This window comes from Neopsephotus bourkii, unplaced genomic scaffold (assembly GCF_033783945.1).
Source record: "Neopsephotus bourkii isolate Nb327-2 ecotype Australia unplaced genomic scaffold, CSIRO-AGI_Nbou_v1 NB_272, whole genome shotgun sequence".
NCBI lineage: Eukaryota > Metazoa > Chordata > Aves > Psittaciformes > Psittacidae > Neopsephotus > Neopsephotus bourkii.
In genome coordinates this window covers 12223529-12244315 of record NW_026900781.1, presented here as the reverse complement: position 1 = coordinate 12244315, position 20787 = coordinate 12223529, and the positions used below count along the sequence as shown (strand labels likewise).

Genomic DNA, 20787 nt, shown 5'->3' with positions numbered 1-20787 from the left:
CTTCCACATTGTGCTGTAAGTCATGAGACAGAAGTAAGTTTTGTAGTGACAAGGCATTGCTAGGTAGATCAACATTAATTTAGAAAGGCAAGTGTTGATACTCTTTTCTATGTTTCTATTCTACTCTGGATTGCGATTCAAGGTCTCTGTGTTCTGTCTTGATTCCAAAAAAATGCTTTCTGTAAGGCAAGCAATTTATGCAAGTCTTTAAAAGATGGGTTTAGGTTTTGTCATTTAAATGTGTACTTTACTTATTTGCATAAAGAGGACCCTGCTTTAATTTGAATCACAAAAGAACTGTGCATGAAGTTCTAGATTACTTTCTTCCTCTGTATTATGTAAAATTATGCACCAGATATTTTTTTTCCTTACCTGCATTTTCTTCCCACAGGGAATACTATCATTTGTTTAATTTAACAAAATTCAGATGATGCTGCTGCTAAAAGTAACTGAGGTACAAGCTCAGGTAAATTAGTGCTTGAAAAAACTTCTCCATAATTACTGAAGTAGCAGTAGTTGTTGGTTACATTGGAGTTTTATGTTTGTCTTGGGGGAGTTGTTTGGTTTTTGCATGCGTATTCTTGCTTTGTTAAATTTCAGAACAGTAAACCAAGTTAGTAATTTTCTGTTGGCTTTCTGTGTTTTATATTTCAGTGCTCTGAGTTATGTTCTCCATAAGCATTAAATCATTACATTTTGTTTAATGCACTCCCTTTTTGCACTTTTAGCAGCAGATCCACTGTCTGGTTTGTCATGTTACTAAAACCAACAGACAGTACAAAGCTTCTTCTTTTATTATTTTTTTTTCTTTTAATGAGTGCCAGTCTTGGATATTTCTTCAGTTTTTTCTTGTTTTTTAATTCTGGGTCAGAAGTTCAGTCTTGCACAGCATTGACAACTTCTGCACTTCTGCTAAAATTAGCAGGAAGACTTGTCTGTTCAACTTCAACTGTGTTTTTCTTTATCAAGTCCAGAGCACTTGCAACCTGGTGAGGTGACGATCCATATTCTGCTGGTTTATCTCCTGTTGTTTTGCTAACCTTTGCAGTACCAAATGACTGCTCTATCATTCCACAGGAGACAATACAGCTGACTTACGCATGATGCTACTTTCATTCTTATGCTTAGTTATAAGCATGTGCCCCTTTATTCAATCTAGCCAAGCTTTGTTGGCCATATGCTATGCCATATGATATAGCTCATGTGTTGCTACATAGAAACTTTTGGGAGGATTAACTGAATTATCATCAATGTGAAATAGACCAAATTTTATTACTGAAATGGCAGGATAAAGATGCTCTATGTTTTATGGGAGATTTCAAATGGATGGATCTGAAAGGGCTTTGAGTTATAGAGTGCTGGGGGGCTCTTTTTAATTCACAGTGAATTCAGTTTGGGAGGGGTTTTTTTTCCTTTGTTTTGTCTTTTAACTCTAAACATCAGTATTCAGGAAAAACTGTGTAAAATAAACACAAATCTGTTGTCTTTTTTAAAACTATTTTAGTCCTGTTTCCAGCTCCTCTTGTGCTGACATTCTGCAAACTGGTTTTCTAAAAGGACTGTCACCATCAATTTTGCTTTTTTAAAGGACTGTAATTCTTTCAGCATGTTCATATGGTTTTATAAAGCCCCAGATACATGGCAAATCCCCTTGGTGTTGTAAGACAAGATTGCTGTTAAAAAATGTTTAGGCTTAGTCAGCTTCTTCTCACTACTGAAGTCATGAGGGACTCTGGGAAATGGTGTTTATACTAAGCTTAAATTGATAGGGCAAGTTTAATGCAGTCAGGTCAAAGGTACAACTGCTTAGCTAGTCTCATCAACCACTCAGGTTTCAGCATCAGTTTATAAGAAAAGGCCTGTAATGATAACATCTGGCTGCAAGCGCATGGACTGCATTCTCTGTGCAGTGATTGAATGTAATTTAATGGTGGGGAGGAGCAAACTGAAGGGCAGCTTCATTCCTGAATTATGATCCCAAATAGATAAGGTACAACTGTCAGACTTTGATCACTCCTGTTATCAATTCACCTGATGAAGACCCTTTCTCCAGCATAACCTGGCCAGAGATGTCTTCCTCAAGGGAAGTTGTGCAGTCCACTGCAAGGGCTTTCGGGGGATGTCAGGTCCAGGACAAAATTACTTGTGCGGCTGATTGCTGGTCAGGCATTGCTTTCAGCGAGTGCTGAGTGACCCAGGACAACACTGAGGAAATGTGCTAGACAGAATAATGAATTGTGCTGCTCTTCTAACATGAGAAAGCATAATGTTCAATTATATATTTCCTGTCTCCTACTATCCAAGCTGGTGTGTGGCAACCTAAATACTTGAGATTACTGCTACACAGGTCCCAAAATATACCGTTGTTAGGAGAAAGCCTGAGGGACTTCAATCATAGGCAAGTCTGGTCTGCTGATCTTAATTCAGGCCTGAGAAGGGTTTTTGCACACAGAATACATCTAGGTTTGCCAGCCAAATAAGTCAACAAAAAGGTACTGTCTTTTTGCCTTATTTGTACAATGCAAAATTTCCTATTTTTTTATATTTCTTTTCTGAACAATTTTATAGATTTTGATCCACACTGGCTGGAATTTTCTATGTTAAATGTCTATCCCAAGCTGAAGGATTTGAGAAACTTAAGCTAAAATAATTCCCAATAATCATTCCAGGAAAAAAAAAATAAAAATAAAATAGGTGGTTGTCAATGGACATCTGTAAGACCCTGCTTTGAGGTGGGGGCTTGAAATGTGGCAATGATGTGGCTTGTGTGTCATTGACATACTTTTTTTTTTTTTCTCTGTAAAAATCATGTTATGAGGTTTAGAAAGAAATCGCAGTTTGCACACACTTAGCAAAAAGTCTTTAATTTTTCCAGGTAAAATAGCAGAACATTTAATTCATGTTAAACATATTCAGACTTCTGATGATGCTAAATGAGTTGTGGTATTTCTGGGGATCATCAAGCATGCTCCCTCCACCCTGCCAATACCATCAAGTTGAATGGAATGAATCTGAGCCAACACGTGGCATTCTCTGTGGTTAGAGGAACCACTTGGTACAGAAGATAATCACTGTCTCTATTCCCAAGTATGCTGCTTACATTGGAGCATCACAGACCTCAAAGCCCAGCAGGTTAGTGATTATCTGACCTAAAGGTTTTCAGCAGAGGTCCTATGAAATTTTCTTTGGTTGCACACAAAACAGGAAAACAGATTCTCATTTGCATCTGTCACCAAAACAAGGAGTATACTCTCCATTGTCTTAAAGAGCATGTGTGGGTGGGCTGTCCATCAGTGACAACATGAAGAAGATCCATAACAGCCAATGTGGGATCCAAATGTTGAACATACCCAGCCTTATTTCAGCCTGCAAGTCCTTGTAATCACATATGACACAAGCTTTACTCCGGATGAGGGCATGCATTTTTTCCATTTTCTCTGCACATGCATGTGAACTGTTTCCATGTTTGTGTAAGGATGTTCTTTATAGTGTGTTTACATTGGGTTTGCTGATATTCACTGTGTATTCAGTGGGGATGCCTTTCATTCATGTCAAACAAAAATAGGGTAATTCTTAGCAGTCAGCAGATCTCTCTGTGTTTCAGACATTCAAATTAGGTTGATACAGTTTGCCACTCTTTTGAGATATCAAAACCCAGGGAGACTGGACAGCTTGCCCACAGATCAGTGGCAGGACAGATCATGGGATCTGACTACCAGACCTACTCTCTAATCATGAGGTAGCATAGTCCTGCTCCTCAGCCAAGGCATGCCCTGTTGTAAGAACTGCTCTTGCATGCGATAACGATAACGAGTAGCATTTTACATTCTTTGTCTGGATATGTGTATTTTACTGTGGATAATTACAAATCAGGTAGTAAAGTGCTTTCTAATGGCACAGGAAACAATCAGCCAAAGCTTGGCTTGCAGCTATTTAACTGTCTCCGTAGTTTTCAGTGCTTAGCTTAGCACGTGTAATGTGTCTTCTCATACAGATGGGATGAGACCCTACTTAAAGCAATAATGATTATATACAACATACTTATAAATGTATAAACTTCTTTTGAACATACTGGAAAAGCTAAAATACCAACTGTTAAACCAATGAATCATACATTGTAAGAGTGTTTTTATACATAATACATAAAATCCAACAGTATATGTATAGGGAGGGTGAATACTTACATATCACATGTGTAAAATATAAATGATCCTGATGAACATGACTGAAGTAATTTATGTTAATGCTCCAGTTAGAACTATTTCTACATTAGTTTCAAAATGTTTTTGTTATACTGTAGATTCAATGTCAGGAAGATGAAGGAATCCGGGCTTTTAACTGCAACCTCCACACTGCAGTGTGACTCTATGGGGATATTCAAAATTAAACATTTGGTTTAAGCATTAAACACTAATGTTTTCTTTTTAATTCCTAGGCCTGTATAAAAGCAGATTGGGAAATGGTTTACAATACTTCCTATTGGGGTCTTCCACACTGAGAGTGTCAGAAATTACATCACTTTTCTACTATTTGTTTTTTATTGCTTTTGAAGAAGAAGTCTTTAAATAGCCAGCATGTAATTTTCCTGGTGATAAGTGATAACCTTTAAAGCAGGCCTATTTTTCTTTTAAGAGAAGGATGATCCCATCCCATCTCCAAGTTAGTTGACTTTATCAAGGGAAGCTGTCATCCATCCCCAGGTCTTGCCTGTCCTTAAGGGTGTGGAAGGATTCATCACTAGAGGGAGTCATCATGTTCTCAGTTACCCTTGCCTGAAAGAAGAGGATAAGAGAGCTTGTGATGAATGGTCTTGCAACTGGTCCCATGGTGAATGGTCCCATGCAGCTATCTGCAGGAAGGATCACAGTATGTTAGAGATTGGAAGGGACCTCAAAAGATCATCTAGTCCAATCCCCCTGCCGGAGCAGAACACCTAGATAAGGTTACACAGGAACGTGTCCAGGCGGGTTTTGAATGTCTCCAAAGAAGGAGATTCCACAACCTCCCTGGGCAGCCTGTTCCAGTGTTCCGTCACCCTCACTGAGAAGAAGTTTCTTCTCAGGATGGTCTAACCCATGCTGTCAGCTCCAAGTAAGGAGACCTTGTTGACCCTTTTCTTGTTTTGTGCTCCAAGTGTCTCTTTCCAGGTGAAGGACCAAGGAGAGAAGGCAGTCATTGTGCTCCCACTGTCTCTATTGTTACTAGGCCTCATCTTGAAGGCTTTGCACTTGGGAGAGAGAGTATGTAGTAGACAGTCTTGCTTATTGCTATATAAGGGTGATGGGGCAAAAATCAGGGTGGGAGAAGTCCCAGTCGATAAGGGGGCATGAAGAAAAGCCCTTCAGAGAAATGGAGAGGGGAAGAAACAGCAAAAGTAGGATGAATGGAATAGATGGTAAAAGAAAGGCATATGAGGGAGAGGGGTAAATAGAGAGGGATAGATAAAGGGGAATATGGCAATTTGGAAAGAGGTGTGCAACAATGCAAACAAAAAGACAAGGGAAGATGAGAGATTGTGATTCCCTTCTCAAAAGGGAAGATGCATGAAGATCTGTGGGAAGGAAATAGGAACATTTGTAAAGAGTATTTGTTGAACATTTTTTAAGAGTATTCATGGCACTGAATTAAAAAGTTATATTAATCAAAAAATCTTCACTGTCCATTAGCAAGAGCTGAAGTGCCATACTTACACTAACTTTATATTGCAAATTGAGAAATGCAATCATTAAGGACAAAATGGAGATTGGAGAAGCAGTTTGAATATGTGACAAACAAAGGAGACAATAAGAGACACAGCCTGTTTACGTTTCACATTGTGTTTACAGCAGCGTCTGCCTTCCACTGGACAGCATAACCAGCAACCCCAGCTATGGCTAGATACGTAACAAAATCTGCAAAGCAGGTTAATCTAGCTGTATGTTCTCCTCAGTCAGTGAGCTGTGCTCATTGACTAAGGCCAGTCTAACACATAGTTCTTTCCAAAGAAGTTCATGGTTACTTTCTCTGCTTTGGTCAGGTCCCTGTGACATACCTGTTTGTGATCTCCAGGCTCTTGGAAAGGTACCCCTGCTCTAGGACACTCCTCTCATTTTCAGCTACTTGAGTGTACTGCAGCCTCTGCTCTTGGATAGTTTGCTGTAGTGTTTACGTGCATGAAAATTATATAGACAATATACAAAAGCATGTGGATTCGGTACAGGCTTATTCATATTTTTAAATAGAATGTAATTTCCTATTGGCAAATTAATCTCATTTATCCTAATTTCATTTGTTTAAACCATGTGAGTAGAGTTATTCATTTGCAAAGGAGTTGGCAAATACTGCCAAATCCGCTAATACATCTGGCTGCTGAACATAGCATTTGAAAATGGAGTTATTTGCCACCCCTATTTTGTAGTATGCTAATTTCCATGACAGCCCATTGTGATGTTAGAGAAACTTATGGCTCTGCCTGGAGAAAAAGCCAAAAGAAATTATTAACCCGACAAGATCACACAGGGACCACCAGAAAACTGTAGAGAACAAGACAGATTTCCAGGACTGGATTCTTGTCAGTGGTGGAAGTGGTCCCACTAACCTGTGGATAGTGGTCCCACTATGTAAAACATATTTAAAATCCAATTCCAAGTCTTTGCATTAATCTTTTCATTTTTTTCAGCTTTCAGTTAGGAGAAGATACTGACACCATTCCAGCTCTTTTGTGCATATGTGCATATGGCTACAATAAATATATAAGTCTTAACATACTTAAGAATTCTAGTTTAGGGGAGCGCACGTGCTGCAGATGACACTCAAGTGGCTGCAGCAGTTTGATTTATTTCTGTAGAATATCACAGTAGTGTTATCTTCGTAAGAGAGCCATGGGCTGCCCTGGCAGCTTGCCAGAAGCCCACAGGCTGTATTGTATTTACATGAAATGGAGCATATTGCCACCCTTGGCATTAACACAGAGGTGTGTCCCAAAGACAGTGCAGGTCTCAACTCGCAATGAGGCATCTTAATCCAAGCAGACAGGCCAGGAACTGTGTATTTTGTACAGCCAATGTACCTGTCTGCCTACCAGGGTGACAGCAAGCCTCATTCTGACTACACTATTTGTATGCTAAGCAAGCAGTTAAAATAACGCAACAGTGCAGCCAGTATAATTATCCTTTATCTCACATGAGTTCAAAAGGCAGGCTTTCCCACTGCCGCTCTGTTTTCATAGCTGTCTGCTCCAGAACCATTTCAGCTGGTGTTTTTGGTGGAAAATTAAAGAGGGAATGACTGTCATAGCTTCCTAATGACAACTTGAGGTTATTTTATATGCTAAGTCATTCATATCTTTTACAGTTTAAAAGCATACTGGCATCATACACATAATAGTCATACAGGACTGCCTGCGTGTTTGCAAATAAATGTTAGAATTCGTGGCAATCTTTTTTTCTCATGCCAAAGATGATTAAATGATCCAGGTCCATTTTCTTCAAGCACTTTCTCTGTAAATAGAAATGCCTCTGTATGTATATGTTAATTGCTAACAGAGAAGAGTCCACGGACAACTGTATATTGCAAGGTTTTGTTTATTATTTATTTACAAATTACAATTGAAGAATCATAAAAATAAATAATTATTATGGGAAATTATTTTCTATCAACTGTACATATATTTGCAAATAATAAGTAGCATTTCAGCTGTGCCTAGGGTCCCCTTGTAAAGAACAGCATTGAAACATTACAAATCCCGGTCAAGAATATATCTTTTCTTGGTACCACTTAGCGTGTAAGTATTGCCTAGTTATCTTTTTCTGTCATGGTGCTGTGGCTTTTTGGCTTCTTGATACTCTACAAAGTATATGTATTACACACAGTTCAACAGCTTTGTATCGCTACAGCCTACTTTATTAGCTAATGAAGACCAAAACCAAGCAATTTCTTTTCATTATATATGCAGCTAATGTTCAGTAAACTGAAAAGTGAAACAGAAATATGCTAAAACATGCTTGTATCATTTTACTACTTTGATTATATCTCTGTACATGACTTTAGCCTTATGTGACTCTGATACAGGGTGTATTTCTTTAACTTATGTTAATGTATATGTTGCCAGCTAAACAGAAGACCTATTGGTTTGTGGGTTGTTTAAAAAAAACCCTCAACACAACTAACAGAAATTGTATCAATTTAAACCACTTTGAGGACTTCAGAAAAGCCAATCTGTAACATGAAGTACCTGTCTATGCAATTCTGAATCAGTTTTAGGGAAGGAAGTTTGTGCATCAGTTAACTGCTAGAGCTCATGAAGTTGCATATCATGTAAGATTAGTCTACAATATACGTGAAATACCTGAAAGTCCAACAAGCTTTATATTTTAAATCAAGCCAGAGTCCTGACCTGTTAGAGTCAATGGCGTTCGGCTCTGGTTCTGTGGCACACAATGCCAGATGTACCTGGTTGCATGAAGGTGACAAAGCAAAATCCACCAGTCCCATCAGCATTTGACTTTAGACAAAAGCGTCAACCTGCATCTCTTGGAAACAAAGTCACATCAGAAAAAAAAACCACAACGTAGTTCATCACATTCTTAAAAGCCTAATTTAAAAATCACACTTAAACAGACATCCTAGCATTTACTTTTATGTAAATGTACTTATGTTGTTTGTGTACTTATGGTTTTGATGAAACACTTATTCCCTTTCCATGACTGGTTGTGTCATGTCTTGCTGTATCAGATAACAGTGCTATTCACAGCAATGGGGGCTTCATGCTGTGTGCCTTTCCAAATGAATAGCAGTGAACACCCACGATGAAACAGCAGTTTACTTCCCAGTTTGTATGCAATATTCCACTATCAGAGTAGGCATTCTCGAAATGATTTCAGCAAACAAAAGGCACAGTCAGAGTTGTATTTGGAGAAGAATGGGGCATGCAATCCTCAGTTACTAGCAGGTGAAATATGGCTCCCTTAATCAAAGCAATCCACTGCACATTTATTTAAAATCTGACATACAATTTAAACCTTTGTGTCTACTGCTTCTGATTACAGTGCTATTCAGAGTATTTGGGTTTCAAGGTGGCTGCAGTTGAAAGGGAAGCATTTCTTTTCCACTTGCCGTAAAGCAGTGGTCCCATGGATGTACTTCAGCCTACTAGAAAACAGGCACTATTTATCTGAAACAACTCAAGATAAAATACAGACAGTTGGCATCACATGTCACATCTTTTCAGGCACAGTATGTTTGAAAGAGAATAGGCCAAATTCCTTCCCAGCATAGCTCCATAAAAACTGGTTGGTTTGGTTCGGCAGGTAGCCAAATATAAACATTGTTATAGAAAAGATTCATTTGGAATCAAACATGGAAAAGTTTTGAGTTGGGATGATATCTGAAAATATTTGCTCAGTGGAATTAAGACATTTGAAATACTTGGCTAGATTCACCTTAGAGTTTATATTAGTATTAATGTAAACTTCATGGTGGATCAGAGCCATAGATAGCCAAAGGGCCATGCAAAGAAACACAGAAGAAAAGTGACCAAAGTCCACTTTGCTTCAGGGAGTTGTCTGCAAATGCCACCCAAAGTGGGACATGCCCACTGGGAAGATGAAGTGACTGTATGCTGAGCAATGACCTCACATATTGCCGTTCCTTCAGGAGAAGCTACCTTTTTGAACACACATGAAATTCAAGTGGGAATTAAAGTTGCAGAAATCAAGGTCCTTTCTCCACCAGCTTCCATCTACTAGTAATTCCTCACTGAAAACAGGTTTCTTTAAGAGTCTGAGGTTTCTTTTTTTTCCAGTTCATATCTGAATGATGCAATGGCAGAAGACACCCTAGGGTGTTGCCACATTCAAAGGTGACTTCAAGGCCAGCAGCACTCCCTGCATGCAACACTATCTTGCAGTATTGTCTCATACTATTGTTCTCTGTTGCTTAAATATTTAGAGAGGTCCATCATGCTTTGTCATTGTACTTCAGCCATTTGGAGAGTATAGAAGACAGATCTGTAGTGATGAGCGGAACAGTTCAGCACTTGACAAGGAGTTGAAAATTCTTCCACCATGATTTGTCCAGACCAAGACATTTAGCAGGACATACCAGATGCCTCTCACACGTTTAGTAAATCATTCAGTGGTGTCTCCCACAGCGTATGATTTATTTGGATTCAAGGCTTCTTCAAACTGCATTTTAGGAAGAATGACAAGACTGAATTCATGGAAACATATCCTAATTTTTAGACCAATATAAACCACTAAGAGCTCTGTTAAAGGCAGAACTGCTAAAAGTCAGGATCAGGTCTCTGTGGTTCTTGGCATAGGGGAAGCTGCTTGAGTTTGGTTCCTATTAGTTATTTAGAACTTTTAGTACTTTTGTTGCTTCTGTTACTTCATTCAACTAATTGCCAGGATCTTGAAGAATTTTGTTCCATGGAGACAAATGCTATATTATTTTTTCCAAGCACTGTTAAATCAGCAGGAGTTACTTGTATGCACTGTTATAACAACAGTTGAAGTAATATGATATTATGTGTTTATCCCTCAATTAAAAATATGTCAGTGGCCAAACTATGTCAAAATAATACTGTGATTCTTCAGTTGCCAATGAAAAAGTAATCATACACTCCAATTTATTTGAGAATTGTTCACGAACACACTCACAGATCCTACTTATTAAATACTACCTTCTTTTTGGCTGCAAAGAAAAGTAGAAATACGTTCCACATTAGTGCCCATTTTAAGTGCTTTCTTGGCATATTTCCTATTTCTATACTCAAGGACAGCAACATAACAAGTTGTAAAAATGACATTTCAGCATCATGAGTAAGAGCACGCAAGCTATGACACAAAGAGTAGTAGCCGTATGTTTGTTACCTTTGACTTTAGGTTGCTTGGCAGAGATGCGTCAAGTGTCTCATTCAGCTCTTCACTGCTGTGCAAACATCTGTGCTAGAATCTAAACTTCCTTTGTAAAAAATTTTAACAGAAAACAACATTCTCTTAAAGCGAGGCTGAAATCTCTGAGATCTGTCATAGGAATAGACTTTTCTCTACGGTTCAGAGGAACCCCTGAGTCATGCAGCAGATGGATTCAATTAGCCTCAATTCAAATATGAACATCGGGCTGGTTTGGCAGAGAGATATTGCTGCAAGGATGGGAAGAGGGTCGTCAAGGAGAAAATGTAGTAGTAAACCTTAGTGTGAAATCTCACAATACTTAAATGAACGTCTTGGAACTGAAATTAACTATCGTGAAAGATATTTCGTATGTTGTACTAGAAGGAAAGTTGTAGGACCCTCCCCAGCTGCAAGGACTATCAGGTAATATAATGATTTAAAAAAATAAATAAAATACAAATTTCTTTTACATTTTTTTGTGCTTCCTCAGAGATTATCCAAACTTTTATCATACCAACAATTAAAGACACAAGCAGATAAATGAAGGATAACTCCTTAAAAGTGTTGTAGGACAACCATCAAATCCCAGTTTGATTCTCTGGCAAAAAGAATTTCTGTTTACAAAGCACAGGAGCTTCTATCTTCCTATATGTGAGGACATACTCTAGAGAGCTACTGGAATACAAAAATTAATAACCATATTAAAAAAAAAAAAGAGTAGCTAATTTTTTTTTTTGTGCTATCTGATGTTCGCAGTAACAGAAGCATCTAAAAACTTGTGCTTCCAATGTATTTCGTGATTTTGCAAGTATAGGCCTGTTTTTCAAAGATTACTTTTACAATGAAATATGAATTTTTAAGCAGAAATATTACTTAACTTGAAATAGCAATGCCTTATCTGCAAAATGAAATAATAGTTTTATTAGATAACCTGAAGACTGTGGAAATGCAGTAGCAACACTTGCATGTATCTTGCTTACCTTCTGTGGATACAGGTAAGATACTTGTTGCTTTTTTAAACTCCCGGTTTCTAGTTACACCCCTTAGTTTAAATACAGTAATTTTAAATGAAAAAGAAAAAACGGGGGGGGGGGGGGGTGGAAGGTGTACTGCCTGCTGTCTTTCATTCTGCAATTCAAGCCCTACTTCACAACACACAGACACACAGGCACACGGACACATACACATGCACACACACACCCCAGCACATTCGTTTTCATCCCATAAGTACTTTATTACAGGTAGCATGATCTAGGTCTTGATGGGGCATTGTTTCCCTACAACCAGGCAGGTGTTAAAGCTCCTTTCATCATCTTAATGACACATAAACATCTCTAGGACCTTCAGTGAGAACACCTACCTCACAACAGAGAGATGTCCCAATTATTTTGGAAGTGCAGTCCCTATTTCTGCCCATTTTGTCCTTATGGATTCAGAGCATGGCACTTTTCTCCATCACTTAATCTTTGATTCTCTTCTTCCGTGCCCCTCCCCAGTATCTGTCTAGTAAGGTATCAAGGAAGAAGATGGACTCAGTCGCATCAGTTCCTAGCTACTCAGCGCAAGTAGAATCATATAACCATAGAATTGTAGAATAGCTAGTTTTGGAAGGGATCTTGAAGATCATCTGTTCAAGTAGTTTAGTGATTTAGCAGACACATAGGCACAGCTGGCTTTGGGGACAGTTATCTTCCACTTACAGAGTCCCCTTAGGAGCTAGCTGTATCTCTGCTATTGCAAAAGAAAACTGCATTTGTGTGACTGGGGTGAAGGGCTGGTCAGACCACCATCAGTGCAGTGGAGAAGGCCTGAACTGTACAGTAAGAGACTCTAAGGGACTTTAAGTGCTTGATAAGGTCTGTTGAATTTGAGCTGACAAAATACATTCCTTTACAACTCCTCTACCTCAGGCTGGTGCACTCATAATTTTCTGAAACAATTGTTGTTTACACTAAAGTTTTCCATTCTTAGTCCTTCTCCAAAGGCAAATGTCATTGTCAGGTTTTAGCAGAAACCCTGCTGGTGCTGCTTGGGTGGGCATTTGTAGAGGAGAAGGATCTTTTTAAAACATCTGAATTTTATCATGCAGTCAGAACAAAAGTGGCTGAAGTCTCATACTTGGAAAGAATGAAAGTTTTTGCTAATACCAAGCACAGCTGAGCTTTGCAGGGCAATATGAAGTATATATTGCTTTAACCTGTTTGGTTAAGGTCAAGAATGAAGTGACTCAATGGCCTGGCTGGTTACAGAAATGCTGTTCCTCCATACAGAACTCATTTGAATACTGAGCTATGGTTCAGCGTTGCTGATTTCAACATGTGATGGATCAACCCCACAATTTAAAAGCAACCTCAATTGTCCAGAGAAGTTGCAAGCCCTCCTGGCAGAGTTGTGCAAGACCAGAGGCTTGGTTTGTTTTGTTTTGTTTAACGGGGTTGTAACCTTGCCAAGCAAAAAGGCAGACTGCACAACAGTAAGGACAACTTATTTCCAATTTTAGTGCTCTGCTGAGATAACAATCTTCAAGAGCAGATCTTTAAGTCTTTTTTAAAATGGCTTTTGGTAACATGTCTCTTTGGGGTGTCCAATTACAGCAAAGCTCACATTTCCACTATGTACTCTCAGATAAATCAGGAATTTTACTTGAGGCTTGCTCTGCAACCTTGGAAAAGTAGTTTCACCTTTTTGCCTACCTCTTAGAGGACAAGAATTAGAAATGACCTAACAACAAATACTATGTGAAGATAAGAAATTATTGATGTTATTATAGAAATATGAAACTATGTTACTTACTACAAATACTTGGTTTACTATTATTGTTATTGAATTAGTAGTTGTGGAAAAGATCTGTAATGTAAGAGGATATGTAGGACTGGAAGGAATAATCTGTTTGACTGAAAAGGAAGACAAAGTTGTCAGACAGTTAAGAATCCTCCTTGTCGTCCAGTCCAAGAAAAATATTGAACAAAATTATATTGGTGGTAATATAGGGATCTTCCTAGTAGCAAAATTGGAGGTAATATTGCTATCATTTCTCATTATTGTTATCTACTACTGCATAGGTAGCAGTCCACAAGTGCCCTGAGTCTGTACCCAAAGCGAACATCAGCATCTTTCTTGAAAGCAGTCCAGATGTAACCAGGGTTGTAAAACAAAACAGAAAGTTGACGGTTTTACTGTGATGCACATTACAATCAAGTAGTTATCTGACGGATCATCTGCTTTTAATGATCCATGATGAAAAATATAGCTGTCACATGAGGGATAGATTTCTCATCATAAAACTTACCTCTGTAATTTCAGCACCTGAGTAAGTGCTGCCTCAGGTGCTGATTGTGCTAGTAAACACTGTCTGAAGAGTGATTTCCCCATCTGTTTCTCCTCCTTCCATCTAAATGCACAGTTTGGCAACAAGTGTGTCTCTGCAGTTCCCTTTCCTTCAGCAGCTGCTGCTATTAAGGATCTTATAGGAGGAGGTTCCTGTTCGGTATCTGGTGATGCAGCAGTTCACCTGGGGAAAGAAAAGTCTTTGCAAGGTATGTAGGTCAGTGTTTACATAGGTAGCTTGTGAAGCAAACTGTCATGGGGAAGTTAACTCTCTGGTGAAGCAAACCGCTTCAAATCACTGCTGCCATTGGAAGGGGATGAATTCATGTAAGCCATTTAACCCAGGTTGCCACTGTAATTAGTGAAAGAAAAGCTCCTAGTTTATGTAGATTTTGTACCTCTTCGTTGGCTAGGCTTTTAACTTGGCATCTGGGTTAGATGTCTAAACTTACAGCTTTCATCCCCCTTGTGCCATATTTATGTACAGCGTTTTCTTGATGGGAGAAAACAAGATACACACTGAAGGCTTAGATCAAAACATCAGGTCCCCAGAAAGCTGCAATGGTTTCATCACTATCCATAAGAGTTCTGGTATAAATTGCATGGATGTTAAAAGCAAGGAAACCTCTTTGTCTAACGTGATGATTGAACCGCAGGAACAAATTTTCCTCTCGAATTTTTGTTGCAGACCCCCTATGTTAGGGAGAGGTTATATGTTTCAGCGTGCTGACAGACACTATTACATACTGTGCTTTATTCACCCCTGTTCCGCTGGCCTCCAATAGCCCTGTGCGCCTCTGAATCCCTCTGCCTTTGGCACTTCTGCTGGTGAGACTCCCAGCTGGGGGTGTGGTTTAGTTAAAATGGGTGCTTTTCACCAAAAGAATAAATTATTCCAATACTACTGTCTGAAAAGGGTGGATCTGGAGCCAATTTAGTGAGCATAAGTTACAATTGACTTTGGAAGTAATAACTTATGCTTTGTGCTTCCTCAGATGTATAGCCAAGGAGCTGTCTGACTGCATGTGGTTTTACACATCTTTCAGCTAAATTAGCAATCCAAGTGCAAAACTTAATGTGTGGAGATATCTGGAGATTTGTGACCTTCCCAGAAAGATTTTGGGCCCATAAACCAGCCAGAGGGTCTCCTGGTTTCATATACCCTTTTTTTTTTTTCACCGCATATGGCACATTGGTAAAGAGCAAGTGGAGTTTATTATATCTTAATTAATGAATCTGAGTATAATTTGCCTCACTCCTGGCAAGCAAACTCTGCTGGAAAGCTCGTTAGTGGAGGGAGCCAACTTAACCAAACATCCTCTCCAGAGATGTGACTAAAGACTGACGTGTATATATATATATATATTGATACATGGGAAAGGTGGGAAAGACTTGGAGAAGCAGAAGACAGGGATTGCACTGAGCTGGTGAATAGGAAGGCCAGGGGTGGAGACTTTAAGGAGATAAGGAGGAAGTTGATGGTGAAAAAGGAAAAAACAATGTAGTAGAAAAACAACAGAGGGAAGATAAAAAGAATTATAAATTGGACATACTAAGAAGGTCCAAGGACACCTGGTCCAAGAACAAACTAAGCAGGGTATGCATCCTATCTTACCTGTTGATGCTGAGAAAAAAAGAGCTTAAACTAAACCCTGAAGTCAACTAGAGAGAATCTGCATGTAAGTTTAGTGGTCTTTACTCCAAGCTAGTGGACAGAGGACTAAATCAGTGAGATATATAAAGAGCAGGAATAATGACAGATGCAGACAGTTAATTTCTTCCAACTGCCAAATTTGTAAGTTTAGCCTGGTGGGATGCTACCAGCAGTGATAATGAACATTGCAAAGTCTGTCTGTATTTAACCCACTCAGTTACTGCTTGGCCAGGGTCCTGTGGATTTCAGTGGGAGTTTACATGAGAACATGCAAGTCCCTCCCCCCAGAAATGGGAATTCCCAGCCAAGATACTTCGTTAGGTATCTTGAGCAGGTGTCTTGAACTGCTGGTGCACTTTCAGTACACCAATTAGGACCTCTGATGTGGTAAATTAAACCATTTTGATCTTGAATATAGAAAATGAAGCACTTAGACTGGTGGCAAGAGCTTTATCTCAGAGAGGTGCTGAAGTTTGTATGAAAATACGTAACTTAGGGCACACACTCCAGCAAAAATTACTCAATGAGAACAAGAACCATCTCTGAATGTGCTTTTAATATGTGGATTTGAATGTGTTAAACATTATGCATGTTGCTGCACTGATTTTTTTTTTTTATGTAGACAGGCACGAGTCTCCCCTACAGTGTGCTTTGTCTAATTCATACCCATGCAAAACACGGACCAAGAAGGAGTGAATTGAGTTGCTTGCACCTTTTGGTTAGGTACTTGAATAACTATTCTGGATGTAAAGCAGCTGGAAACAATGCTATTTTTACCCAATATTTGCATGTCTACTAACATGAAGGATCACACATTTCCTACACAATAATAATTGCAGAAGGCAATGTCCCGTTACTCATGTAGCTGGTCATTTTTGTATGCAATTACCAGAACTGTGTGCTCAATTCCAGTAACTATGTGCACAAAAATAGGCTGCAACAGTCTGCTTAGGATTGTTAATAACATGGTCCAAAGTCTCAGTCTTTATTTCTGTGGGGTTTTATGCTGGTTTTGTAAGAGAACTGAGCTGGGAATGAGTTTGGTTGTTGACTACTTGAGCAAAAGAAAGCACACATCTGCAGGTACTGCTGGGGCTCCAGAACTGTGGAATTCTGCATTCACCTGCATATGGTTCAAATACTGACCTTGGTATGATGAGCTGATGGATCAGAAGAGAGATACTGCATCCAGTGACCAGCTGTAGTGCATGGCTCAAATAAGAACAAACAGCTTCTGAAATTTTGCATTTAAAATAGCACACATCTTGAGCTAGCAGTGTCATCATGAGGCATAAGTCTTTGCCGTAAGCAATTCAAAATCAGACTGCAGTAGTTCAGAGAAGACTTAATTGGCATTTCTCTTTTTTGCATATCACTGTTCTCATCAGTTCTAATACATGGGGTTTTTTTCCCACCTCTACAAACTTCTTTGCCTTAAAGGACTCATGAAGGAAATAATTAAAAAGTACACAGAGGAAAACTGTCTGAGCAGAAGGGGCAGAAATCCAAGGTGGTTTAGGGAGGTGCCCCAAACACTCTTTTGGATGATTATTAATTTTTTTCTTACTATTATTTTATGATGCTGTTCATGTTTAATTACTCATGTTTTCCTAACCTGTGTGACAGGCATAATTTGAAGAGCAATAGTAATGATCAAGCCATGGAAGTGCCAGGTGCTGCCTACGTGCTCAAGCAAGCATAGAGCAGACACTGTCAGGAGACAGTGCTGTTTCTTGATTAGATCTGAACTTCTTTTTCATGTTGATGAAAATGAACCTGACTGTTATTATTTAAATAAAAACTATGCCAAAAGATGCTATGAAAAGTCAGAGCTCTCTCAGTTTACTGCCTGTATGAAATAGTAAGTTCATGAGACTTCACTGCAGTATATACATACCACATTACTTTAAAAAGATACAATTAGTTTATTTGGGTCTTTATTAGTGTAAACTGCCAGACAGTCCATCTAGGTTAATATAATATATATATATCAGTGAACAATTTTAGTCTTTATATTGTCAAATCAAACCTCAAGACCACAGAAATTACCAGTTATGCCATATACCACGTGCTAGTGTATTTGAAGCTCATTTAGAAGCTGTAGTATCATTTTGGTTTGGGTTTTTCTGGTTACAATAGCTTTTGGTTGTTTCATGCTTCAGTCGTGTGCTAGTGAAGTGAGATATTGTGGGTAGCACTGTTGAACAAGTAATAGTACATCATCAGAATGTGAAGTCTTTTCCAGTATTTTTTCTAAATAGTAAATGGAGATTTAATTATGAATTTGTGGATACCTTGGCCAAAGTTTATAAAGTGTTGAGCAGCTGTTGTGATAAGTTCTAATGCTTTTATATTTAATTTAAAGAATAATTCATGGGATGATGTGCTCCTAAAAAGTTTTGATGAAGTCTTATGTCTTCCGGAGTGAAAATGAAATCGGGTGAAAGGAAAGCATTCTGCTTTCTGTAGGCTGCAGCAGCAGTGCACTGCAGGTTCCTTCTTTGGAAATGAGAGAGTGAACCCCTGCCTAAACAACAGTAAAGTGAAATAAATCTGTTCTGTATTGCCAACCTTTGTAGTCCTGTAATTAATATTATCTTTTTTGGTAGCTTGTTTTCATAAAACAGAAAGTGCTGGGATCCTGTGATTACAACGAATCTCAACTCTTCGACATGTTAAATTTTTGCTCTGACATTTATATTTAGAGAAAATCTTTGAAAATCGGAAAATTAACTCTTTAGAGCACAGAAGACAAAACTATATACTCATGAGTACTATTACTCCCAAGTCAATAATAGGGGGCTGGAGGGGAAAAGTTGAGCAAACAATTATAGTTTTTTAGGATAACTAGGGTGAGTCTTTGACTCTTATGTGAAAGGAGCTATAAAAGAAAATCCAAGGGTAGAAACAGAAGTGAAACTTCAGAAAAACAGGCAACATGTAGCTAAATAAGTCACTTGCTCCATTAAGTGCTATATGTCCATTCATCCTTGGACCAGTTTGCTGCTGGTGGGCTGCTCACTACAAATCAACATCAAGGACCTATCCAGGGCAAATTATGCTAGATTATTGATATGAATGCTTTGGCTGTTTTACCAGTATAGTAAGCTATGTATCAGAGGGAAATTGTGGGATTCAGCCTAGACTCTTTTCTTGCTTCTCCCTCTGATTCCTGCTGTTGGTCAAGTCCCTAAATCATCCTGCCTCACTTTGCTTTGTAAAATGGGGATGACATTGCATTCTTGCCATTGTGATTTTATTGCTATTGCTTAATGATATAAGATCTGTATCTTTCTCCTCTGGTGGTCCTTCGTAGTCATTGCAGCGCTGCTGTAAAGCAGTTCTGTTTTGTCTAAATGGTATTACATCTAGTTGAAGTCTTGCTCAGGTTACAAGTGAAATGAAGCTGCCAAGATGTTTATCTAGGCTTCTTCAGGTGCTTTTTAGATTCTCAGTAGATACACAATGATTCTGTCATTCATGGCTTTATGTGTTCTTACTTATTGTCTGGTATATTGGAATATATCAAAGTAAACCAAGTTGTAACGTTTATTGGCGACCTGTAGTGGAAAAGAGATGCAAGCTGTAGATGAATTCTAACAGAATATTCCAGGAGCTGGTATTCGACTTTGATAGATTTTCAGAGAAAAGGCTGCCATTTCTGTGTTTGTGCAATGTGTGATGAGACCCTTACCTGGAGTCTCTACCCTGCCATAATACAAATGAAAAATAGGATTGCTTGTCTGAGGAACAGCTCTGTCTTCCGTACCAAAACTTGGCAATAGATGATTTCTGTGTAAATGGTCTCAAGAGACACTTTCCTTGTAAAGAATTCAAGTGATGGATGAGGCATCTTGCATTTTAAATGTTACACAGGTGAAAGCATTGGAGTATTCTGAGCCCATGCCTGCTGCTGTGTATGGTCTGAGTAGTTTGCTTGCTTTTTAGTTGTGGAACTAAAGGAGGTTGGTAAGTAGGGCAAGACCATTAGAAAATACTAGCTTCTATAATGTTCTTTCATATTTGTGTCCTTCTATAATGTTCTTTCATATTTGACTGCTGCAGGGTGAAATAATGAAAAATTTTCTAGTAACAGATCAAAAATTCCTTTCTTGTTTAATTGAAAGTGTTTATGAGAAGAAGGTCATTGAGAGGACAGATTTCAAGAAGTGGTATTTGCATTCGGTGATGCTTTGGAAAGAAACAGAGCATATTATGCATGCTTTTTAAGTATATATGACAAATGCACTGCCAAATCTGTGGAATTTTATAGGCAGCTACTGTGAGCAGTAACAGCAGTAAATGAATCTGCTTTTTTCCCCTACTAAAACTGGCACTTACAGTGCTTTAGGAGATCTTTTTTCTTTTTAAAACTTATTTCAACATAGTTTCAGCCCTATCAGCAAAACTCTTCTGGGTTGGTGGTAATATAAATCGTCTCCCAAACCCTGCACTATTCTACACCAAATTCAGAACCCAAGTGAAGAGAAGCTGGCACTAGTACGTGATGGACTATCACCGGAAAAGAAGAAGGAACAAGTCTTTGAGACTACGTAGAGAATACCTGGGAGAAAAAAAATGGAAAAATATTCAAGTGAAAAGATCACTGTAGCAGAAATGAGAAGAACAAAATCTCAGTGTGAGGTGACATTTGAAGGTGAAGGAAAGATGGGGAAATAAAGCCGGGTTTAAGAAGATATTTGTAAGAAACGGAAGAATGATGCTCAAAAGAGAAATCGGAGGAGCTTGAGTGAAAGATTGGGAGAGACATCATATCAGGAAAGAAAACTGTCTTACAATAAAAAAGGGATAAATGGGATTTTACCAGAAAATAAATCAGACAACACATGAGAAAGACTCAAATAAAAAGGAAAGTGAGAGAAATGAAATACCCAGGAAACAGAAGGATGGAAGAGAACGAAATACTGA

General features: G+C 38.6%; 1 protein-coding gene and 1 long non-coding RNA gene across 2 annotated transcripts in view; one reads left to right on the top strand and one right to left on the bottom strand.

The window, feature by feature from the left end:
- The window catches only part of GMDS (GDP-mannose 4,6-dehydratase), a 425091-nt gene that overhangs the window by 392261 nt on the left and 12043 nt on the right, over positions 1-20787 (top strand). The gene's annotated exons all lie outside the window — the stretch shown is intronic.
- On the bottom strand, positions 12087-15470 carry LOC133208404 (uncharacterized). The gene is made up of 2 exons (XR_009724365.1): positions 14167-15470; positions 12087-12376 (listed from the first exon to the last, which is right to left on the bottom strand). It is a non-coding gene; the product is annotated as an uncharacterized LOC133208404 (long non-coding RNA).